Source organism: Notamacropus eugenii, chromosome 3, assembly GCF_028372415.1.
Source record: "Notamacropus eugenii isolate mMacEug1 chromosome 3, mMacEug1.pri_v2, whole genome shotgun sequence".
NCBI classification, from domain to species: domain Eukaryota; kingdom Metazoa; phylum Chordata; class Mammalia; order Diprotodontia; family Macropodidae; genus Notamacropus; species Notamacropus eugenii.
In genome coordinates, this window is record NC_092874.1 from 188,505,968 (window position 1) to 188,532,556 (window position 26,589).

At 34.4% G+C, this 26,589-nt stretch overlaps 1 pseudogene; it reads right to left on the minus strand.

The window, feature by feature from the left end:
- Positions 1 to 16,003: 16,003 nt before the first annotated feature.
- On the minus strand, positions 16,004 to 17,239 carry LOC140531325 (large ribosomal subunit protein uL3 pseudogene; annotated as a pseudogene).
- Between the last annotated feature and the right edge of the window lie 9,350 nt (positions 17,240 to 26,589).

Sequence of the window (26,589 nt, forward strand, 5' to 3'; positions counted from 1 at the left end):
TATATAACAGTCCCTAGCCAAGGACTGACTAGTCAAAAACATCCTGAGGTTTATACTTCTTCCTAGTTTGAAAAAGGAAAAAAAGAATAAAATGAGATCAATTCTGATGGATCATATAGAACTCTCAAGGGGAAGAGAAGGGAAGAAGGTTGTCCCTTTAAAGTGTCACTAAAATAGAGAGATAGCTATTACTGGCCACATCTTCAGTTGCCCTAAGTAACACCATGAGAGAAGACTTCCGTTGGAATGGAGAATCTTGGAAGTGCCCATGACTCTGTGGGTTTTAACTGGTTAACTTAATCATCCAGAAGCAGGAGAAAGAAAAATCAAAAAGCTTTTGAAGAAAGGAATAATGATCAGATCCTTCCCTACCCATTCTCATTTCCTTTTATGATTTTTTTGTTAAATTTATTCTTTTAGAGAGTAGCTTTTTCAGATTTTATATTATTTCTCATAAACACCTGTGGTTGAACCATATTTTAATGTTTCAAGTTTGTAGTATGACAGAACAATGAGAGATGCACAGGAGAGTGAAATACATACATGTATACATACATATATACATACATACACATGCATATAATAGACACATGCATATAGACTTGACAAATGTGCATATATTATGTAATATTTATTGTTGATCAGTCATTTCAGTTATGTCCAACATTTTGTGATCCTATTTGGGGTTTTCATGGCAAAAATACTGGTTTGCCATTTCCTTCTTTAGTTCATTTTACAAATGAGGAACAGAGAGAGACAGGGTTAAGTGATTTGTCCAGGATCACAGAGTTAGTAAGTGTCTGCAGCCAGACTTGAATTCAGGAAGATGAATCTTCCTGATCCCAGACTCCAGGGTGCTATTCCCTGTACAATCTCACTGACTGTATGTAGCATATATGTGAGTATATTTCACCTTCCATCCAATTACCTGCAGATCCTTACCTTAGACTTTCTCTTTACTTAAGTGTACCTACTAACTGATATTTACATTCAATTTATTTGTTTCCATGTCTAAATGTTTTAGCATTTCTTTTCTTCTTTCTAGAAAATTGACTGTTTTTTCTCTATTTCTTGTTGATGCATATATAGACACGTACTGGGATAAGATTCACTTCATTGATAGAAAGTTAGCAAAATTGTAGTCCTATACTCTGCATTTATAAACAGAACTCTACTTGATATCCATATATAAATACATCTGAAGGGAATATTGTAAATGACATCAGAAATAAGTCCATAGTTTATAAATATAAGTTGGTGCTTTCTGTTTTGCATAGTGATCAAGAATGCAGGGATTGCGTCTGCTTAGAACATTGTGGCATTATAAAATGCAATCCAGTGTTATATTCTTTAAAAAAAAGTTATTTTGACCACATGATATACAAAGAGGAACATTAAGTTAAACCAGATAAAAGTGTTAAGTATGTATTTTATAATCTAAGTGTGGCATTAGCATTCATGGCATCATGATGTGCTATTTGCCACCTTGTGGGATTTACAAAATTAAAACTTCTTTTTTAATCAGTTTTCCCAACAGAATGTGGAATGGAGAAAGCATAGCATGGAGTGAGCTTCAAAAACACTGCTGACATGATAAATTAATTAATAAATTAAGAAAGAAAGAATCAAAACATGAGACCCAGGGACAATTATAAAGGTAACTTGACCAGAACACTGTGAATGTTCATCAGAGACAGGAGGCTGATTGAGAGAAATCTATAGCCAGAATTCAGTGGTGGATACATATTATCCTTTTAACACTTTCTCTTGGAGAGAAAGCCTATGTTATTAGGGTAGCTAATTAATAGGTCCACTGAAGCACTAGTTTGGTTGAGTCAAGTAAATTCTGTTCAATCCATGGTGAGATGGAGACAGGTTGTCTAACTATTATTATGCGCAATATGATCACCAAAGGTTTAATGTGAACAAGAGCCTTATGACTGTAAGTATATCACCTTATTGGTGTATCATATTGACTTCCTGATAATGTTCTAAAATCAATTGAGTAAGAGAAGGAAAGTGCCACTGGGTACAAATTGGGGCATCAATTCTCTGTCACGCTGATCAATTGAATTTATATATTACCTTCAACAATTTTCTTAAAATCCATAGTTTTGCTCTCTACAGTGAACTGCTCCTAGTTTAAGCAACTGCAGATTCAAATGAATTTTGTAAGAATTTAGCAAGCTTAAATTAAATATATGTGAGTATCCTGTTAAGCACTCTTAATTATTTACTCATTTAAATCAGTGGTTTCACCTTTTAAAAAAAATCTGTTCAGAGTTTGAGTCGAAAATATTCTTCACAATATTATTTCAGAGGATTTAGAATTATCTTAATCACTGATAGAAAAAAATGGATTTTTCAGGTCTATAACAATAAAATTAACACAGGTTTTGAATAAGAAATATTTTTCACTTAGACTTTAATATTTTTCCCTGAAGAATGTGATTTTTAAAATATACATTATGCATGGATATAACACAGGGAAATTTTTACTTTATCCCTTGCATTCAATAAACATTTTTAAGTGCCTAGTATGTGTCAGGTAATGTCTAGGTGTTAGGGATACAAAGATAAAAATGAAATAGCCCATGCCAACCAAGAGAAGGTGATCAAGAGTGTCAAAGGTGGCAGAAGAATCAATAATGATAAGGATTTTTAAAAGGCTGTTAGATTAGGTAATTGAATGTCCAATGGTAACAATGGAGAAAGTAGATTCTGTTGAATAATGAAGTCCAAAGCCAGATTGTAAAGAACTGGAAAATCACAACATACATAATGACCGTAATGATGAATGGTTGTTAAATTGAGTTGATTTGAACTCACTTGAATTTAACTGGATCATATTCAATTTATGAATATAAACCAAGTCAAGCCAATTCAATTTAAATACAATAGCTAGTGATGGAGTCAAAAATTAAAGCATATCCTTTTTACAGCAAATAACAAACTACAAAGGTAGACAGTGTCATATACTACTATCACTTACAATCATTTTGCTGGGTGATTTTGCTTATCTGCCTTTAGGGTCTGTTTCAGGGAGACTATATAATTTGACTTTTTTGAAGGGACAGTTCCTCAATGTTGAGACAAAAGATATCAATCAAAATTAAATTGAAGATTTTAAAAATGAGGATTCTGAGAGCAATAATAAATAAATGATATATTGACATAAACATTCATGGCACATTTTCTAACATAAAAGGAAAAACTGAAAGACATTTTTTTTCTACTTTAGAAGTCAAATGGTGTGAATAAGAGTAAAGTGAAAGATATACCAGAATTGTCATAATGTTCCAGTCTCTCAACTAGCTATACCTCTCACACATGTTTCTTTGTGTTCTGATACTTGCCTTTGACCTCCAATAACATACCCCCAGAACTTCAACTATTCTCCAGACTTCTAGAGATCTTACTCTTCATCCTGAGGGAATCAATTTACTCAGATTTGTGATTCTCCCTAGAGAAAAGTCCCCCCGGTTTTTGACTAGAAGATGAATAAGTCAAATCTCATAGCTGCCCTCAACATCAAGCCAGTCCAAGAATAAGCCATCCTATCAGGAAACTAGGGCCTTGCTAAGACAGATATCTTACTGTTTGCCTATCTGCTCCGCTACTCTTACATTTGTCTCCCACACCTCATTTTTACCTCATTTACAAGTAATATTAAATCAACATTAATATTTCTTCTGAACAAGACATGAAAATCTTTTGGCCCTATAGACCTATTCAGAATCCCTGTGAATCTGATTCATAGACTGTCTAGATCAAAAGTATTACCTACTCCCTCATATCAGTCATTCCACCCTGTTCTCTGCTGAATTTTACCTTTCCCTTACATTGTGCCCTGTACAGTCCTCATTCCTTTTTTAAAAATCCACTTGCCTTCATATTAGTCTTCTCTTTTTCATGTTCCTTTCATGACTCCTTTGCAGTCATTCAAACATGGCTCTATCCTGGTCACTTTCTCCTATACTGATACCCTTTTGTCATGATACTTTGGATACATGACACAGAAAGAAGAACAACCCAGATTCTAGCACCTTAGTGTCACTTTACAGTCCTCTGCTCACTTTCACTCATCAACCCCTTCTCCTTTGAGGTTCAATTCATCCAAATATATCACTCTATCCAGATCCTGTAAGTCATTCTGTTCTTTCTCTTTTCCTACAAGCCTTTCTCTTTCAAGTAATTCAACATCTAGCTGTCAATCTTCCTCTTTACCTCAAACCCAGCCCTCGTGTGTAATATACATGTAAATATCTCTCAAATATCTTTCTTCCCATTTCACCACTTTCAAATTTCCATGCTTTGCACCTTCATTCTGATCCAGCCACATAACATGGATAATAAAACATTTGATTTGCTCATTTACCAAAACTGTTTAACATCCCTGATCCATAACTCTGACTTCCTTTCTGACAATAATTTCATGTTACTCCATCTTTTCCTGTTCCTTATATCTCCTAAAACTATTCTTATCCTTTCTAACACTCTAGAGTACCACTCACTCTACTTTCCCAGATGAATATCTATTTTGGGGGTCTCACTTACCTTTAATGTCATCTCTTTAGGTAACAGTTCATTTTTATATTCTTCCAACCTCTGAATCTCTAACCCATTATTCTTTCACTTACAGCCTTTTCTAAATCCCAATACTGGATTATTCTTACCACCTGCCTTTTTTGATTCCTATTCATGTGCTGCTGAACGCTGCTGGAAAAAGTCATAAAACTGTACAATGCAAACAGCAATACACAGACTAGGTCCACTAAAAGTTATATACTCCAAACTCATTTGGCTGCTCACTACTTCAGGAACATCTTTTTATACTTCCATGATTGACGCTTTATCATACTTCCAACAATGGCTATTCCAAATTGCTTCTTCTCTCCTCTCTCCTGTTCTGTTCTTCCCTCCTCTCCTATTTTCTCCCCTTCTGTCCTGTCCTCTCTTATCCCCACCCTCCTGATCTCTCTTTTTTCCATCCCTTCCCAATGGATTTATTTTTTAAAATAACAAACATCCTATAAATTTTGACCCAAAGAGCTCATTGCTGGTACTAAGCCAAAAGAAATCAAAGACAGAAAGGAAAATCCATTGTCCAACAATATCTTAATAGTAGCTGATTTTATTTTTGTTACCAAAGAGCTAGAAACAAAGGAGTTTTTGAACAGATAAAAAGGAATCTTAATGTATTTTAATATTATGCTTCAGTATCATATTTGCTAGCCTTCTCAGTGGTTGCAAGAGGGTTGGAGGGAGGGAGAAAATTTGAAACTCATTTCAAAAAAAGAATCCTATCATATTTAAAAATAAACAGAATTAAAGAGCCTTATTCAGAGGCAATATTTCAGTCAGAAAAGAAGAGTAGATATCCTCCAAAAAGAAAAGAAAAAGAGCTAATATTATTATGCAATAAGTAACAATGATTGTGAAAAAGTCAAAGAAACAGAGTAAGATAGGTATAACTGATGCGGACTGAAACAAATAGAATGATGATACATAAAATAATGTTGTACACTTAATGGAAAGATCACTAAAAGAAAACTAAAGTGTCAAACAATCAAAAAATCCAAGAGAATAAGTAATGAAAAAAGGCCCTTTACTACTGACAAAAAGGTAAACTGGTAGAATCAGATACATAGATACAGTGATGGATATAGTAATATATGTATGCATACATTTATGTATGTGTACACACATAGATATGTATATTTACACAATACATATCTACACATATATTATATATGTATATACATATATTTACATATGTGTACGTGTGTGTGTGTGAGTGTGTGTATGAAGGTAGCCTAGTTGTACCAGACAACAAACTATAAAGTAAACATCAAAACTATGTGGTAGTGGTAAAGAAAAAAGAGTAGTGTTTCAGTAGAATAGATCAGATACATGAAACACAGTAGTAAATGATCATAATAACTTAGTGTTTGGTAAATCTAAAGGTTCCAGCCTCTGAGAAGGGAATTCACTATTTGACATATACTGCTATGAAAACTGGAAGACAGTAAGACATAAACCAGGTATAGACCAACATCTCACATGGTGTATACCAAAATGAGGTCAAAATGGAGACATGATTTAGAGATAAATGGTGACACTCTAAGCAAATTAGAAAAGCGAGGAATAGTCTATCTTTCAGGTCTCTGGGAAAGGGAAGAATTCATGACTATACAAGAGATAGGGGGAATTACAAAATATAAAATAGGTAATTTTGATTATATTAAATTAAAAAGCTTTGTACAAACAAAACCAATGCAACCAAGTTTAGAAGGAAAAAGAAAGTTGGGAAAATATCTTCATAGTAAGTATCTCCAATAAAGGCCTTATTTCTCGAATATATAGAGAAATGAGTGAAATCTATAAATATACAAGCCATTCCCAATCAACAAATGGTCAGAGTATATGAAATGGCAGTTTTCAGATGAAGAAATAAAATCTATCTATAGGCATATGAAGAAGTGTTCTAAATCACTTTTGATTAAATATATGCAAATTGAAACAACTCTGAGGTACCAGCTCACTGCTGTTAGATTAGTTACTATTGTAGCAAAGGAAAATGATAAATGTTAAATAGCATGTGGGAAAATCTGGACACTAATGCATTGTGGGTGGGGTTGTGAAGTGATTCAACCATTTTGGAGAACAATTTGCAATTAAGCAAGTTAAAATAATTTGGAGGTACTACCTCATACCCATTATATTAGATAATAGGACAGAAAAGGTAAATGACAAATGCTGGAGTGGATGTGGGAAAAATGAGATATTAATGTACTGTTTTGGGGGTTGTGAATTGATTAAAGCATTCTATAGGGTAATTTTGGAACTATGTCAGAAGGGCAACCAAGCTATGCATACCCTTTGACTCAGTAATAGCTCTACTAGATGTATATCCCAAACAGATCAGAAAAAAGGGAAAGGACCAACATGCACAAAATATTTATTAAAAATTTCAGAAAAACCTAGAAAGACTTGTATGAATTGATGCAACGTGAAATGAAAAGAACTTGAAAAATATTGTATCACCAGCACTGTGTGTTGATCAACTTGAATGGCTCAGCTCCTTTTAGCAACACAATGATCCAAGTCAAGTACAAAGGGCTCATGAAGAAAAATGCTATCCACATCCAGATGAACTAAAAATCTGAATGCAGGTCAAAGAATTTTTTTTTTATTTACTTTATTCTTTTTTTAAAATTTTATCTCTATCTTCCTTCACAACTGTGACTCATATGGAAATAGGTTTTGCATGATAGCATGTCTATAACTTGTATCAAATTTTCTACCATTTTTAGAAGAGAGGAGGGAATGAGAACCATCTGAAACTCAAAATCTTGTAAAAAATGAATTCTTAAAAGTATCTTGACATGTAAATGGAAAAGGATAAAAAAATTATTAAAATATACATCATAACTTGCTCAACCATTCCTAGATTGATGGGCATCTTCTAATTTTAGATACATTGGTTTTATTTGTGCAAAACTTTTTAACTTCATATAATCAAAATTATTCATTTTCTCTCCCACATACCTCTCTATTCCTTGTTTGGTTATGAACTCCTGCTTATCCAAAGATCTAAGACAATTTCTTCCTGTTGAGAAAATTTGCTTGTTATGCCCTTCTTTATGTCTAAATCACCTACATATTTTGAAATTTCCTTGGCATATGAAGTCAGATGTTGTTCTATGCCCAATTTTCAACAGACTGCTTTGCAGTTTTCTCAGCAGATGTTGTCAAATAGTGAATTCTTGCCCCAATAGCTCTTTGGGTTTATCAAATACTAGACTATTGTGAACATTTACTTTGGTATATTACATACTTTCTCTTTCCATTGATCAACTACTGTACTCCTAAACTGGTTTCATTATTATTGCTTTGTAATTTTTTTTTTAGTTCTGATATTGCAAGGTCCACTTCTTTCAATTTTTTTTTATTGATTCTTTTGATATTCTTGAAGTTTCATTATTCTAGATAAATTTTGCAATTTTTTCTACCTCTAAAATAATTCATTGATTTTTCGATTGCTATGACATTGAATTAGTAAATTAACTCATGAAATATTGTCATCTTTATTATATTGCCTTGACCTATCTATGAGCAATTGATATTTATCCAATTGTTAGGTATCTTTCTTTGTGTGAAGGGTGTTTTGTAATTACATTCATGTATTTCTTTTTTATATCTTGACAAGAAGGCTCACAATTATTTTATACAGTATTCAATTGTTTTAATATAAATTTCTCTTTCTATATCTTCCTGTTGCATTTTGTTGGTAATATAAAAAGCGCTTATTTATTTTATATCCTTCAGCTTTGCTAAAAATGTTAATTGTTTCAGCTAGTTTTTTTTTTAATTGTTTCTTCAGGGTTCTCTAGCTATACAATCATTACATCTACAAAAAGGGATTGTTTTGTAATTGTGTATTCTTATTGCTTTGATTTCTTTTCTTCTTATCTCATTGAAGTAGCTAGCACTTCTTGTACAATTCTGAATAATATTGATAATACAGGCAAACTTGCTTTATCCCTGATCTGATTGAAAAGGCTTTGAATTTATCTCCATTAAAAAAATGCTTGCTTTTGGTTTCAGAAAAATAGTACTTATCATTTTTTAAAAATCTCAATTTAGTCGTATGTTTTCTAGTGTTTTTAAATAATAATGGGTATCATATATTGTCAAAAACTCTGCATCTGTTGATAAAAATCATATGCTTTTCGTTGTTTGTGGTTATCAATGTGATCAATTATATTTATAGTTTTCTTAATATGGAACCAGTCCTGAATTATTGGTTTAAGTTCATCCTGGCTACAGTGTATGAGATTTGTAATATATTGCTGTAATCTCTTTTCTAGTATTTAAATTAAATTTTTATTGTATCAATATCTATTAAGAAAATTGGTCTATAGTTTTTGGGTTGTTGTATTTTTTTTTTTTTTGCTCTCCCTGCTTTAGGTATCAAAATCATATCTGTGTCCCCAGAAAAAGGATTTGGTAGGATTCCTACTTTACCACCCCCCCCAAACAGTTTATATTATGTATATAATATTAGATTTAATTGTTCTTCAACTGTTTGGTAGAATGATCTAGCAAATCCATGTGGACTGTGAGTTTTTTCCTTAGATGTTTTATTATGGGTTCAAATTATGTTTCTAACATAGAATTATTTAAGCATTTTATTTCCTCTTCTGTTAATCTGATCAATTTGCATTTTTGTAAAAATTCATACATTGCATTTAAGTCATCATTTACATTAGGACATAGTGGACAAAATAATTTCTAATATCATTTGTCTTAATTGAAGCTGTACTCACCTTTTTATTTTTGAGACTACTGATTGATCCCTTTGTTTTTGCTTTTTTTATTTTTAATACAAATTTCCCAATGATTTTTCTTTTTTTTTCATAAAGCCAACCCTTGGAGTTATTTAATAGTTCAAATCTATTAATCTCTCCTTTGATTTTTAGCATTTACAATTTGCTTTTTTCAATTTGTTTTTACTTGTATGCCTGATTTATATATCTGTTCTTTCTATTATTTATTGAGATAGGCATTAGAGAAATAAATCATCCCCTAAGTACTACTCTGTCTACATCCTACAAATTTTGTGATTTTTCTCTCATTGTTATTATCTTTAACGTAATCACCGATTTCTTCTATTTCTTCTTTTACCTTTTTGCACTTTAGAATTAGATGATTTAGTTTCCAAATAATTTTTAATTTAGGTTATTTATTTATTGAATACATATTTCACAGCATTATAGACTGAAAGGAATATTTTTATTATTTCTGCTTTTCTGCACTTGTTTGTGAGGTTTTTGTGTTCTAATATAGGACAAGTCTTTGTGAAGGTTCCATGTGCAGCTGAGATAATAGTATTTCTATTCTCATTAAATATAGTCCAGGGGCCTAGCTATCATATTAATTTTACTAAAATTTTATTTATCTCAACTTTTTTCTCTTGTTTACTTTATGTTAGATTTATCTAGATCTGAAAGGTGTAAATTGAGATCCCCACTAGTATAATTTAACTTCATATTTCCTAATGTAATTCATTTAAATTTTCCTTCAAGAATTCACATGCTTTGTTGTTTGGTGAATTCATGTTCAGTGCTTATATCAATTCATTGTCTGTGACAACTTTTAGGAAAATAAACTTTCTTTTATTTATTTTAATTAGGTCTATTTTTATTTTTATTTTGAGCTCATGACTGCTAACACAGATTTTTTTTTTTTTACTTCAGTTGAAGTGTAATAGATTCTGTTGTGGCTCCTTATTTTATTTCTCTGTGTATGTATGGTGTGTGTGTGTGTGTGTGTGTGTGTGTGTGTGTGTGTGTGTGTGTGTTTCAAGTGTCTTTCTTGTAAACATCATGTTCTTAGATTTTGGTTTCTAATCTGGTCTTCTGTTATGAGTGTGAGCTCATTCCACTTACATTCAGACTTATTATTGCTACCTATATATTTTTTCTCTATTTTCTTCTTTTCATTTACCATTCATTTTTTGTTACCCTCCCCCCTTTTCTACTGCACCTTGTCTTCTAAGAGAACTTTCATTTTGTTCTCTTTGCTTTTCCTTGCCTTCACATCTGTTCTACAATTTTATTTTCTACCTTCTTTATTCTATATCTAATATATCTGTATTCCTCATGGTGTTAAAGTCTCTTACATACTGTTTGAGGTCCCTTTGACATGAGAGTTGTCCACTTCTGGACACTTACTAGCTTGAATGCCCAATTTAAACCTAAAGCTCAGAACTGAAAATCAATCCTTATATGAGAACTGACTGGAACACAGTACAATAACACTATTATCTCCTTTTACTTAGACACTATGCCTCTCAATAGAGTTTATGATTTCATTAACTATCTTAGCTGTCATATGCTGATGAGTCACTCTGAGTTGGTAAATCACTAAAACCTCCAAATATTCTTTCCATAGAAATTGATTTACTACAACTTGCACTTATAAATTTGTCTGTTTTTTAATCAACATGCTAAATATAAGCCTTTATATTTGCCCATTTGATAGCATCTTATTTAATTCATTTTAAATTTCAAGCCAGTAACAATCTTTTTAGATCCTAAGTCTGCCTTAGTATGTAAACTATCTATCCCATCTTTGTGTCACATGAAAATTTGAGAAAGATCTATGACTTCAAGCATTTCATTGATTAAAGTATTAGGCAATACAAAGTTATAATGAAAATTTAAATGGCAAAATCTTTCCCATTCATTAATAGGTCCATGTGACCTGGAAGTCTAAGTTACATGTGGTAGGAGGAGGTTGCTGAACTGGTGGAACAGGAAGGGTGGAACAGAGCTGGGAGGAAGTTGGTCAGTTTAGTCAGAGTTGGGATGGACACAGGCAAGCAGACAGCTGAGCTCCTGAGTGTTTGTTTGTGGGAAGGTCCCAGTAGGGCAGTAGGGGAGATGGGGGTTGGAAATATCTTTGTCTCCTGCAGTCATAATGTGTATTGACTTCTTGGTTACTATGACTAATTTGGCTTTCTGGTTTGGTGATTAGTCTTTCTGGTGTCTGGGTAAATGTTTTTCTTCTACCTTCTATATGGAAAATCTGTTATACTTTGCAATTGAGAACTTTGCCAGCATATTCATAGTCAACATGAACACTGAGTATTGCCTTGGTGATACAAAAGTCAACTTGTGAAGCACTCTTTTGGAGAGATATCCTTCGAAGTTGGCATGAAACTATATTCAGTACTTTTTAGATGTGACCTTTCAACTACAACAGTCTCTCTCTCTCTCTCTCTCTCTCTCTCTCTCTCTCTCTCTCTCTCTCTCTCTCTCTCTCGCGCTCTCTCTCTCTCTCTCTCTGTCTCACACACACACACATACACACACACACACTAGCATGAACACTTTTACCAAATGACTTAACATTTATGAAACTATACCTACAACATACGCATGAAGTACTAGTATAATTTATTTTCTCCCCTTTTAGGTAAAGGTATTGTTCAGCATCAACAGAAAATATTCTCAATGTTAGTTTCCCTCATTTGGGGTCATAGAAGTAACTTATTTGCAGCTTAATATTTTAAATTTCCTGTGGCTTTGAAAGATTAAGGAGTGTGCCCATGGTCACCCAATATTTTTTTTTATTTTTATTTTTTAATGTTTAACAATCACTGCCATACGATTGCGATTTTATCCCCCCCACCTACCCCCCACTACCCCCCTCCCTCCCCACGACTGCATACAATTCTGTATAGATTCTACATATACTTTCCTATTGAGTATATTTTCACTATAGTCATGCTATGTAGTCAGACTAAGATAAATGAAAGAAATCGTATAACAAATCAGAACATGATACACAAACACATACACATACACAAACATGATCTGCTACATTATGTGAGTGACTTCCATATTTCTCTCTCTGAGTGTGGAAGGCATTTTGCCTTGAGATCCACCATTGGGATTTTTTTTTTTTTGTAAGAAGTTCTTGTGTTATTACAAAAATCTAAGTCTACCAGAAAAAACTCTCACACACTGTAGTCGTTGCTGTGCATAAAGTTCTCCTGGTTCTGCTCCTTTCACTCAGCATCAGGTCATATAAGTCCTTCCAGGCCTCTCTGAAGTCTTCTTTTTCATCATTTCTTATGGCACAATAGTACTCCATTACATTCATATACCATAATTTATTCAGCCATTCCCCAATTGATGGACATCCCCTTGACTTCCAGTTTTTGGCAACTACATAGAGTGCTGCTATAAATATTTTTGTACATGTGGGACCCTTTCCCATTTTTATAATCTCTTGGGGATATAGTCCTAGTAGCGATATTGCTGGGTCAAAGGGTATGCACATTTTTGTAGCCCTTTGGGCATAGTTCCAAATTGCTCTCCAGAATGGTTGGATGCGCTCGCAGCTCCACCAACAATGAATTAGTGTTCCAACTCTCCCACATCCTCTCCAGCATTTATCATTTTCTTGTTCTGTCATGTTTGCCAATCTTATAGGTGTGATGTGGTACCTCAGAGTTGTTTTGATTTGCATCTCTCTAACCAATAGTGATTTAGAGCATTTTTTCATATGATTATAGATAGCTTTAATTTCTTCCTCTGAAAATTGCCTGTTCATATCCTTTGACCATTTATCAATTGGGTCACCCAATATTTTTAAGAAACAAGACTTAAGACATATCTTCTTGAATCTAAGACAGGTCCTATATTTATTACACGAGACTACTTTCGTCAGTTTAGTGATACTTTAAACAAACAAACAACAACAACAACAAAATGAGGGTACCTTGGTGTGAAATATTCAGTTAAAACTATACCAGCTCTTTGTGATCATCATATGATTTTTCAGATTTCACTGTAAAAAAAAAATATTTCTTAAAAAGAATTTTGCTTGAATTCTTTGTTAAATGCATTACACCATACTTTATAGAGTTCATTTCCTTGTCTTTATGAAAATCAAGGCACAAGCCTTTCTTTCTTCCCATTTTATTTATTTTTAAATTAATTTATTTTTACCTTTTTTACCTATTTTACCTTACATTTACCTTCATAAGACTTTGATTTAAAAATTTCCCCCTCCCTCCAAAATATATTATGTAATCTGATATAAGCTATACATGTACAATCATATTAAACATATTTCTACATTAATAATGTTGTAAAGAAAAATCAGAATCAAAGGGGAAAACTACGAGAAAGAAAAAAAGAGATTAAAACAGAATGCATTCACATTTCGTAGTTCTTTATCAGGACATAGATAGCATTTTCCATCATTAGTCTTTTGGAATTGTCTTAGATCATTACATTGCTGAGAAGAGTCAAGTCTTTGAAAGTTGGTTATCACACAATGTTGCTGCTACTTATGCAATTTTTTTCTTGGCTCTACTCACTTTATGCAGCATCAGTTCATGTAAGTTTTTCCAGGTTTTTCTGAAATCCACCTGCCCATGTTATCTAATAGAATAATACTATTCCATTATACTCATATATGACAATTTGTTCAGCCATTCCCCAATAGATGAGAATCCTCTCAATTTCAAATTTGTTGTTACTACAAAAAGAGCTGCTATATATATTTTTCTACATGTGAAGTCCTTTTTCTCCTTTTATTTTCTCTTTGGAATACAGACCTAGAAATGATATTGCTGGGTTAAAGGGTATACACAGTTTTATAGTCCTTTGGGCATAGTTCCAAATTACTCTACAGAATGGTTGTATCAGTTCCCAACTCTACCAGCAATGCATTAGTGTTGCAATTTTCCCACATCTTCTCCAACATTTATCATTTTCCTGTTTTGTTATGTTCAACAATCTGATAGGTATAATGTGGTACCTCAGATTTGTTTTGATTTTCATCTCTCTAATCAATAGTGATTTAAGCATTCTTTTCATATGACTATAGATAGCCTTAATTTCTTCCTCTGAAATTTGCCTGTTCATATGCTTTGACTTTTCAATTGGGGAATGACTGGTATTCTTATAAATTTGGCTCAGATCTCTATATATTTTAGAAATGAGATTTTGTCAGAAATACTGGCTGTAAAACTTGTTTCCCAGCTGTCTGCTTCCCTTCTAATCTTGGTTGCCTTGCTTTTTTATGTGCAAAACCTTTGTAACTTAATGTAATAAAAATTATTCATTGTGAATTTCATAATGTTCTCTATTTCTTGTTTGGTCACAAATTTTTCCTTTCTCCATAGATCTGACAAGTAAACTATTCCTTGCTCTCCTAATCTGCTTATAGTTTCACCCTGTACGTCTTAATCATGTAACCATTTTGACTTTATCTTGGTATATAGTATAAGATGCTGGTTTATTTTTAGTTTCTACTCTACTGTTTTCCAGTTTTCCAAGCAGGTGTTTTTGTTGTTGTTGTTGTTGTTTTTGTTGTTTGTTTGTTTTTTGGTGAATAATGAATTCTTGTCCCAGAATGTGAAGTCTTTGAGTTTATCAAGCAGTAAATTACTATAGTCATTGACTACTGTGTCTCGTATACCTAACCTATTCCACAGATCTACCACTCTATTTCTTACCCCATACAAGGTAGTTTTGATCACTGTTGCTTTATAATACAGTTTTAGATCTGGTATGGGTAGGTCATCTTCTCTTGAATTTCTTTTCATTGATTCCTCTGATATTCTGGACCTTTTGTTCTCTCAGATGAATTTTGTTATTTTTTCTAACTATAAAATATTTTTTGATAGTTTGATATGGCACTGAATAAGTAAATTAATTTAAGTAGAAATGTCATTTTTATTATATTATCTAGACCTACCCAGCAGCAATTGATATCTTCCCAATTATTAAGATCTGACTTTATTTGTGTGAAAAGCATTTTGTAACTGTATTCACATAGCTTCTGGGTTTGTCTTGGCAGGTAGACTCCCAAATGTTTTATATTAACTACAGTTAAAATGGAATGTATCTTTCTATCTTTTCCTGCTGGGCTACAACTTTGCTAAAGTTGTTCATTATTTCAAGCACTTTTTTTTAGTTAATTCTCTAAGGATACCATGATATCATCTGCAAAGAGTGATAGCTTTGTTTCTTCCCTGACTATTCTAATTCCTTCAATTTCTTTTTGTTCTCTTTTGGCTAAAGCTAACATTTCCAGTATAATATTGAATAACAGTGGTGACAATGGACATCTTTATTTTACCCCTGATCTAATAGGAAATGTTTCTAGCTTATTTCCATTACATATGTTTGCTGATGGTTTTAGATAGATGGCATTTAAAATCTTAAGGAAAACTCCACCAATTCCTACACCATCTAGTGTTTTTCTGGGGAATGGGTGCTCTATTTTTGTGAAAAGTTTTTTCTGCATCTATGGAGATAGCCATATGATTTCTGCTAATTTTGTTATTGATATGTTAAATTATGCTGATACTTTTCCCAATATTGAACCAGTTCTGTATTCTTGGCATAATTCCCACCTGGTCATTGTATATTATCTTCATGATTATTTTTTTTTAATTGTGAAAAATTTATTGAGAATCCACCAGCTCCAAATTGGTCTGGAAACATCAGGCAGCTTCTTCTTTTGCCATTCAGTCCTTTTTGAGTGGTCCCATGAAAGCTTTTTTCTCCTCCACAGTCTGGAACTGGCCATGGCCAAATTGGATGTGGTATTGATAAACTTCATGTCAATCTTCTCCAGGGTGTGACGTTTGGTCTGTACCAGCAGAGACTTTCAAAGGGTGAGGACGTGTTTCTTGGTCCCAACAACACAACCTTTCAGCATGATAAAGTCATTGGTCACTTCACCGTAGTGGACAAAACCTCCCAAAGGATTGATACTCTTGTCGGACAGATCATAATCTGTGCATGCATTGTTTTTGATTAGTTTGCCATCCTTGATCTGCTAGCTCTGGCCAATCTTGTAGATGTTTTTGTTGATCTCAGAGCAATGGTGGTAGCCCTTCTGACCAGCTTGAACCACAGAGAAGGCTACCCGGGAGGGATGCCATGCTCCAATACATGCCACCTTATGCAGTCCTCGGTGGGTTTTTTGGGGCAGTTTCTTGGTGTGCCAGCAGCTAGTGACACCTTTGTAACCCTTGTCCTTCATCACCCCAATGACATCAATCGTCTTGTTTTGCAGTGGACATGGGCACCTGCTGCTCCAGCTTCTCATGGGCCCAGTCCAGTTTCTCAGCCACGCTACCACCATTCACCTGGATCTCCATCAGGTGAGACTTCTTCTGCCTCAGAGGGAGCAGGCACATCTGGGTGTGGGCAATGACATGGATCATCTGGCAGTACTTCTTCATGCTGCTCAAGTCTTTCTCCAGCTGCTTTTTGCCATCCTCATCTTGCCACTTTTTGCAGTACTTGGTGAAGGCCTTCTTCTTGGACTTATGCCAATTCTTATAGAATCGCCTCTTACACTCATCACTGATGTACTTGGCAAAGATGGTTTTAAGGCTCCACAGGCCTCATGGAGTTTGCACATAGCCCACAATGCCCACAATGACCATGAGGGGTGTCTCCATGATCATCACAGCCTTGGTCACTTCCTTCTTATTGACCGTTGAGCCGGGCCTGTCCACCTCTCAAACAATGTGGGTCATGCCTGCTGTGTAGCCCAGAAAGGCAGTCAGATGGATGGGCTTGGAGGGGTCATCTTTGGGGAAGCTCTTAACCTTCCCCCAGTGCCTGCTGCTTCTCTTTTGAGGTAGAAAACCCAGAGAGCCGCACCTGGGAGCAGAGAATTTCTGGTGGGACATGCTGCTGCTGATGTACCTGCGGCTGCCACCGAGGCAAATTTGGAGAGGATCTTCATGATTATTTGTTGTAATTTCTTTGCAACATATACCTTTCATTTTTTTTTTAATTTATTGATTTATATTTAGTTTTCAACATTCATTTCCACAAGATTTTGAGTTCCAAATTTTCTCGCCATCTCTCCCCTCCCCTGCCCTGGAACACCATACATTCTGATCACCCCTTTCTCCAATCTGCTGTCCCTTCTATCACACCCCTCCATTCCCTTATCCCCATTTTCTCTCTTTTCTCATAGGGCAAGATAGATTTCTATACCCCATTACCTGTATTTCATATTTTCCAGTGGCATGCAAAAACAATTCTCAACATTCATTCCTTAAACTTTGAGTTCCAACTTTTCTCCCTTTCTCCCTCAACACCCATCACCACTGGGAAGGCAAGCAATTCAATATAGGTTACATATGTGCAGTTTTACTAAAGACTTAGTAACACAGTCATGTTCTGGAAGACCAATTATATTTCTTTCCACCCTATCTTGCACCCTATTTATGCTATTTTATCTTTAGACCTTGTCCCTCCCCTAAAATGATTACTTTTTATTACTCCCTCCTTCCATTTGCCCTCCCTTCTATCATTCTCCCAAACCACTTATTCCCTTCTCCCCTATTTTGCTGCAGTGTAAGACAGATTTTCATACCAAATTGAGTGTGCATGCTATTCCTTCAAGTCAAATGTGATGTGAAAGTAAGCTTCATTTTTCCCTCTCACCTCTCCTTTTTCACCTCCAGTGAAAAAACCTTTTCTTACAACTTTTATAAGAGATAATTTACCCCATTCTATTTCTCCCTTTCTTCTCCCAATACATAGCTCTCTAACATCTTAATTTTATTTTTTAAGATATCATCCCTTCCTACTCAAATCATCCTGTGCCCCTCTGTGTGTGTGTGTGTGTGTGTGTGTGTATACTTATGTATGTATGTATGTATATACAATCCCTCCAACTACCCAAATACTGAGAAAAGTTTCAAGAGTTACAGATATTATCTTTCCATGTAGAAATGTAAACACTTCAACTTTAGTAAGTCCCTTATGATTTCTCTTTCTTGTTCACCTTTTCACGTTTCTCTTGATTCTTGTGTTTAAAAGTCAAATTTTCTATTCAGATCTGGTATTTTCATCAAGAATGTTTGAAAGTCCTCTATTTTATTGAATAATGATTTTTTCCCCCTGAAGTATTATACTCAGTTTTGCTGGGTAGGTGATTCTTGGTTTTAATCTTAGGTGTTTTTTTTAACGCTTATTTATTTATTTTTAGTTTTCAACATTCGTTTTTGCAAAACTTTGAGTTCCAAATTTTCTCCCCATCTCTACCCTTCTCCCACCCCATAATGCCTTGCTCTCTGATTACTCCTTCCCTCAATAAGCCCTCTCTTCTGTCTCACCCCTCCCATCCCTTATCCCCTTCTTCTCACTTTTCTTATAGGGCAAGATAGATTTCTATGTCCCATTACCTGTATTTTTTCCCCCAGTTGTATGAAAAAAACAATTCTCAACATTCATTCATAATACTTTGAATTCTAAATTTTCTCCCTTTCTCCCTCCCCACTCATCCCCACTGAGAGGGCAAGCAATTCAATGCAGGCTGCATATGTGTAGTTTTGCAAAGGATATCCATAATAGTTGTGTTATGGAAGATTAACTATATTTTCCTCCATTCTATCCTGCCTCCCATTTATTCTATTCTCTCTTTTGACCTTGCCCTTCCCAAAAGTGCTTGCTTCTGATTACTCCCTTCTTTCATTTCCCCTCCCTTCTATCATTCCCCTCACCTGACTTGTCCCCTTCAGCCCTACCCTTCTGTAATGAAAGATATGCTTTCATATCAAACTGAGTGAGCATGTCATTTCCTCCTTAAGCCAAATGTGAAGAAAGTAAGCTTCCCTTTTTTCCTCTCACCTCCTCCCTTTTCTTCTCCACTGAAAAAGCTTTTTCTTGCCTCCTTTATGAGTGACAATTTGCCCCATTCCATTTCTCCCTTTCTCCTCCCAATACATTCCTCTCTCACCCCTTAATTTATTTTTTTAGGTATCATGTCTTCTTATTCAACTCACCATGTGCTCTCTGTCCATATATATACATACATGTATATATATTTATGTGTGTGTGCTTGTGTGTGTATGTGTATAATCCCTCCAACTACCCAAATACTGAGAAGAGTTTTAAGAGCTACAAATATTATCTTTACATGTAGTAATAAAACAGTTCAACTTTAAAAAGTCCTTTCCTGTTTACCTTTTCATGCTTTTCTTGATTCTTATGTTTGAAAGTCAAATTTTCTACCCAGTTCTGGTCTTTTCATCAAAAATAATTGACAGTTCTCTATTTCATTGAATGACCATTTTTTCCCCCTGAAGTATTATACTATTTTGCTGGGTAGGTGATTCTTAGTTTTAATCATTGTTTCTTTGACTTCTGGAAGATCAAATTCCAAGCCCTTTGAGCCCTTTGATGTAGAACCTGCCAGATTCTGTGTTATTCTGACTGGATTTCCACAATACTTGAATTGTTTCTTTTTAGCTGCTTACAATATTTTCTTCTTGACCTGGGAACTCTGGAATTTGGCTACAATATTCCTAGGAGTTTCTCTTTTCAGATCTCTTTCAGGAAGGGATCTGTGAATTCTTTTAGTATTTATTTTGCACTGTAGTTCTAAAGTATCAGGGCAGTTTTCCTTCATAATTTCATGAAAGATAATGTCTAGGCTCTTTTTTTGACCATGACTTTCAGATAGTCTCATAATTTTTAAATTTTCTCTCTTGGATCTATTTTCCAGGTAAGTTGTATTTTTTGTTCCAATGAGATACTTTACATTGTCTTCCATTTTTTCATTCTTTGGTTTTGTTTTGTAATTTCTTGGTTTCTCACAAAGTCATTAGCCTCCATCTGTTCCATTCTAATTTTTAAAGAACTATTTTCTTCAGTGAGTTTTTGAACCTCCTTTCCCATTTAGCTCATTCTATTTTTTTAAAGCATTTTTTTCCTCATTTGCTTTTTGAGCTTCTTTTGCTATTTGAGTTAGTCTATTTTTAAAGGTGTTATTTTCTTCAGGATTTTTTGGGTCTCCTTTAACAAGCTGTTGACTAACTTTTCATGATTTTCTTTCATCTCTCTCATTTCTCTTCCCAGTTTTTCCTCCACCTCTCTTACTTGATTTTCAAAATCCTTTTTTGAACTCTTCCATGGCCTGAGACAATTGCATATTTATTTTGAAGGATTTGAGTGCAGAAGTCTTGACTTTTGAGTCTTCCTCTGATGGCATGCATTTTTCTTCCTCATCTGAAAGGATGGAAGAAAATACCTGTTCACCAAAAAAATGACTTTCTATAACCTTATTTTTTTCCCCTTTTTGGGGCATTTTCCCAGCCAGTTACTTGACATTTGAGTCCTTTGTAAAGAGGAAGGTAGATTCTGGGGACTTGTAAGTTCTTAGTTCCTTCAAGGTGGCACAATCAAGGGACACAATCTGTGCTCTGGTCTGGGAGCAACTAAAGCTTTTCTGCCCAGGATCTGCAAGTAGAATTCCCTTTCCAGAATCTCTACCAGCTCCACCATGCAAGCACTCTTCCTCACCCCAGGACCACTACTCAGTACTGAGACCCAGATCAGTGGCTTAATTCCCCCAGGGGCTTTCGGCAGAGGGCTCCAAAAATGTATGCTGCTGCTATTGCTACCGCCTAGTGGGTCTAGTGGAGGATTCTGCTCCCTTCTCACCCAGGTTAAAAAGCTTTCTCACTGATCTTTGAAGCTCCTTTTGTTATTCATGGGCTGAGGGATCTGGAAAATGCAGCTGTTGAGGGGGATTCTGCCCCCCGAGGCCTGCTCAGGTCCTGTTCCTAGTACCACATGGCCAAGGCTGGGCTGGGCTCTGTGGGCTGTGCTCTGCTCTGTGCCCTGAGTGATAGACCTTTCCAGTCTGTCTTCCAGGCTGTCTTGGACTGGAAATCTCTTTCATTCTGTTATTTTGTGAGTTCTGCTGTTTTAGAATTTGTTTAGAGTAATTTTTTAGGTATTGCATGGGCTGTGGAAGATGGGTTGGAGTTGGTGCATCTTTCTACTCTGCCATCTAACATATATCTTTCTTTAGCTCTCTCTTGTCCTGTTTCAATTTTACTATTAGTGCTTTGCAAAAAGTGAATGTACAGCTTCTGGAGTTGGTGCATTTTCCTTCCTTGGAAGGCTTTGTTCAGCAAGTATTATTTATCATATATAGAATGAATTAGATGATTATTGAGGTCCCTTCCAACAATAAAATTCTGTTCATTCTTTATATTACCACTGTCATTCCATAATTATATCCACCAGTTCTTTCAGGATATGGTGTTGAATGTGTACTAACTTTAGGAAAAACTTTCAAAATGTGTTTAGTGTAACATCCTCCTCTGGATTACTAATCTTATGTGTAATAGCATGCACCAATTCAATTCACAGAGAGGGGCTGCTACCTTTGTTTCGAGTGGTAACATGAAATTCATCATTATGCTTACCATTAACAATTAACCAGTACATTTAATTATGGCCAATCTGATCAAACATTTGCTCAGATAGCATAACAAGAGGAATAGTTACAAAATTTATACCTCTAAAATTTTGCCATACTCTGCCACCAAAATATGCTGTTCATTGGAAGAATGGGCTCAAATTTAGAGTGAAGAGGCAAATGTATGGGACAAATGTCCAGCAAAGGTAGCTCATAAGTCCTGGTACTACAGGGACTAGAAGAAATCTTCCCTTCATTGAATCAATTCTCCTTGAGTAAAATGTCTTTAATGGGAGGACCACTGGGATGATCTTTTTTTTCGTCTATTTTTGGTGAGTAAGTAAAAGAAATAAGGCAAGATTAAGGAGGACAAATTTTCTTTGCCATCAGTGAGAAGGACCTGGATCAGGAAGGACTTAATTTCTTTAACGTCACATTTTACTGAGAAGTTTTCTCTCTGGATTGTTTCTGCCCCAAGATTGCTTCAAGAGAATTGGAGCTACCTCTCATTTGCTAACAGCAAGATAATATAGATTATATAATATGGAGGAGGTGTATTAGTATAGACTTATTTTTCCCCAAGAGTAATCTAAAAACACAGGAATAAAAGTATAATTTTGGAAGTAACCTTGGAATTTCATCAAAGTTCCCACACTACAGTCAGTATAGCTATATTTTATGTTTTTGTTACTTAGCAAACATCAACTACATACTGATGAAAATGACTTAAAATACTTTACCCTATTGTGCATATGAAGAGTCTTAATTAAAAAAAAAATAAATGGGCTTTATAAAGGGTGATTAGGCACATAATTTTAATTTCTTCCTGTTTATATTTCACTGAAAGAAATTGAATATGTTATCACATAGAAAAATAAAAAAATACAATGTAAAAACAAAAGTTTTTATTTTATTGTCATGAAATATATTGTCATGAAATATGTCCTTTTTAGAAATCTTATAATGGTTCTATATTCCATATATCCTAATTCTGTGACCATTCACAATGCATAGATACAGGGATGATTTTTTTAAAAAAATATTTAGTAGATTACAATTAATTTAGGGAAATCAGTAGGATTCCACCAAACCTAGATCTTAATGTAAAATATTATTTTGAAAAAATTGTAAGAAAATAACCCCCCCCCAAAAAGAGATCTTACAGGAAATGATAGGAAATCAAAGGAATTTGATGAACAAAAATGAAAAAAATCATACAACAATGGATCATTAAAGAAGAAACATTTGAAGTATCAGAGATCTTTTTTTTTTCTTGCAGTCATTTTATGTTATTTTATTTTTGTTATTTTTAACTTAAATATGTGCTTGGTCAGTTGAAAATATCAGATCCAGATCCCTTAATTAAACTGTTAGGGAAGAGACAGGTAAAAGGGACTCTTTCTCAGTTGCTTTTGAACTCTGTTTTCTGAGGTCTTTTTCCATGATGGAAAATGCTATGATTGAGTAGATCCTTAAGGAGCTCTCATAGTTACTCAAATAAAACTTGGAACATAGTGGATATTGGCTGTATGCCAGTAATGAAATAAAGTTTTATTTTTTTAATTAAAACCACAATTATCAGAGATCACTACACAATTGCTTCAGTTTTCTGAACTTGTCATATGGATAATATGTGATCATTCCCTTGATGATTATTCCTAACTTTCATATTTTTATGCCATTTTTGAACTCTATGTATCTCCAGTAAATCATCAATAATTTATTAAGAGCCTACTATGCTCTATTTCTTACTTAATGTTCCTTGAAAATATCAGGGTTAGTAAATATTGATGTTTATTTGCCTTTGCTATATAATTTAGTGATTTGGAGGCTTCATGACATAACTGATAGCATTTTGGTCAACATAAGGATTTTAACTAGAACTGGGCAGCTTAACAAACTGTTTTACTCAGCTTAGTGGACCACTGGGAAAGGAAGGATGACAGAGCTGCTAGTTAGCTTTCCCTATAGAGATTTTACAATTCATGTTTGTTCCCATATTGAACTTGAAGAAAATATGTATTTAAATTTAATAAATTGGAAACTTGGACATTTTTTCATGCGTTTAGCTTTTCTGTATGTATTGTTAAGCAAATTTAATTTTAAATAATCACAGACTTCAATGAGAATGCCATGTAATACTCTTAGGCTTGATGTAGTCCACACATTATATCCCATAAACCTAAGCATCTGGAGGGTCTCACTTTCCACCATCCATACTATTTGAATCTTTCATGTGATGGCCTATATAACAGTACTTGTGATGAGCAAATATCTTCAGATTGTATGCTTCAGTTGATCCATAATCAGTGTGTTATTGAACTGTAACAATTGCAGTTACATTCATCAAACAATCTTGCATGATCTTACCAAGAGCATGACAACATACATGTGTTGGAGATAAGTCTATGAGGCTATTATAGGTGACCTAGAAACAGGAGAGACATGACTGGCAGTGTACATTGCCTTTGACAAATGACATGAGTGCAATAAGTGGTTAGTGGAATGTGTGAGAAAGAAAATTTATGATCAGAAAAAAAGGTGGCCTGATTATTTGGTGAGAGCAAGGGATAACAGGTGGATTCTCAGTATGAATCACGGGTGCTAATAAAATGTAAAGGCACCAGATAAAAGACTCCAGTACCATGGGTGGATTCACCATGTAGGAAGGGTGTAAGAAGGTGAATAAAAATCACATAGAATGAAAATGTTTGAACGGATTATGTTCTGAATCATTAGAGAGAATACCAATGTTGAAGAAATCACAGAAGCATCACTGCATTTGTCTTTAAAGAAAATAACATTGGTTCTTCAACAGCTACACAGTGCATATGCCTACATAAAATAGCATAGTGAAACACTTAAACTGCTTTGGGATTGTGAGTTTTCACTTTTTTCCACGTCAGTCTAGAATGATACTGCTTAACAATGTGTATTGACAATGCCTTTTTGCTTATTGTTAATATAATTTCTCTATTTAAGGGGAAGATCTTCCCCATCCATTAATGGACCTGCCCATTTAGGAGAATTTGATTAGGGAAGATTTGTAGGAGAGTCCAGAGCTTTTCTTTACTTTCTAATGAGGCACCGATTCTTAAGGGCTGTGATGCCCTCTGGCTCTAAAAAGTGTATAAAGACTCTGAGGTGTGGTTTTACTTGCGGGCTGAGTTTTGGAAGAAGCTTTGTGTGCCAGAGGAGACACTGGGAAACCACTAAGAGATCTGCTCCTCCCTCATTTTTGCAAACCAAGATGTTGGTGCTTCTCTGTCTGGTAACTATGTATGTGTATAATGGACTGATAGTTGGATCTGCCTGTTGATTTATGATGTGTGTATTGTTTATGTCAGACAATTGTAAGCCATATCTGTTGATCTGTATTTCTCTGAAGTTCAGGGTGCTGACTTTTCCCCCTGAACTAAGTGAATGATACATAAAAGTGATTGTTGACCCCTCAAGTTGCTTTCCTTTCAGAAAAGCACCTGTGATAGCAGGGTCCCCTGTGTATATCAGGGTGCTTACTGATACGCAATGAGAAATGCACAGATAATTATTCAATAAAACTTTATTAATTTGTAGCTATATAGACTGAGGCAGCTGGATGCTTGAAGTCTGAAGTTCTGAATTGAACTTTGGCCTCAGATACTTATGAGCTGTGCAATCCTGGGAAAGTCACTTAACTTCTACGTTTGCCTCAGTATCCTCATTTGCAAAATGGGGATAATATAACACTAACTCCGGGCATTGTTGTGAAGATAAAATAAGGTTTTGTAAACCATTTTGCAAGTATATACATATATATACATACATACATACATACATACATATATGTGTATGCATGCATATATGTTTGCATATACATACTTATGTACATATGTATTATAAGTATATATATATATATATTTCTGTCATTATCTGAATTATTATGAACTCTGAAACAGAGAATTTTTTTAAAGAGTTATGTCTTTATTATGCAGAGGTACACATGGTATAATAATGGTAATTAGGCTAATATAGGGGCAGCAAATAAAGAATCTTTCTCATCTTCATTAAACAAGTACATTAAGTAATTGGTATATTGATTAATTACATCTAAATGGTTGTATCTAAAGTGTGTGTGTCTGTGTGTAGAAGAAGAAGTTCTGGGTTCACCATTCTAACTTGTGTCTAAATACAGCCTGGTTACCTTACCAAATTTAAATATCACTCTCTTTTTTTTCCCTGAGAAGCTAATACAGAGCAAAACATTTTTCATAGTGTCAAAGTAAATTCTAGCCCAGTGTCTGTGTAAATTAACATGAAATCTGCATTTGTGAGGTTCCCAACCAATGCAATATTAAAAATATAATGATGACATGTAACTTAATATTCACATATTTTATCAAGTATTCACTGAATATCTACCATATGACAATTTTAATTGAACTAATCCATAGTTTATCACCTGTAATATGACTCATGACAATTCAACTAGCATTGGTGAAGTTTAAAGTTATGCTTTCAATCATAATTAACTACTTCAAAATGATTTTGTTACTGCCCTAATTCAGAAACCTGCATGAGTGAATAGAATTTACTTATTTTCTCTTAATTTACTCCTAAATCATAGGGAAAGTTTGAAGTTGTAGACACTTACAAATGTATGCAAGTTACAGAAACATAAAAGCAAGCAATTTAAAATGTTCATGGTTAAGACATGTGACAAAGATAGTTCAGGCTTGGGGTGGGCCCATATGGCCTATCTACAAATCAGAATTCTTCTGCATATGGACTGTAACATATGCATAGCTCACTGAACCAACCACAACAACTAAATAG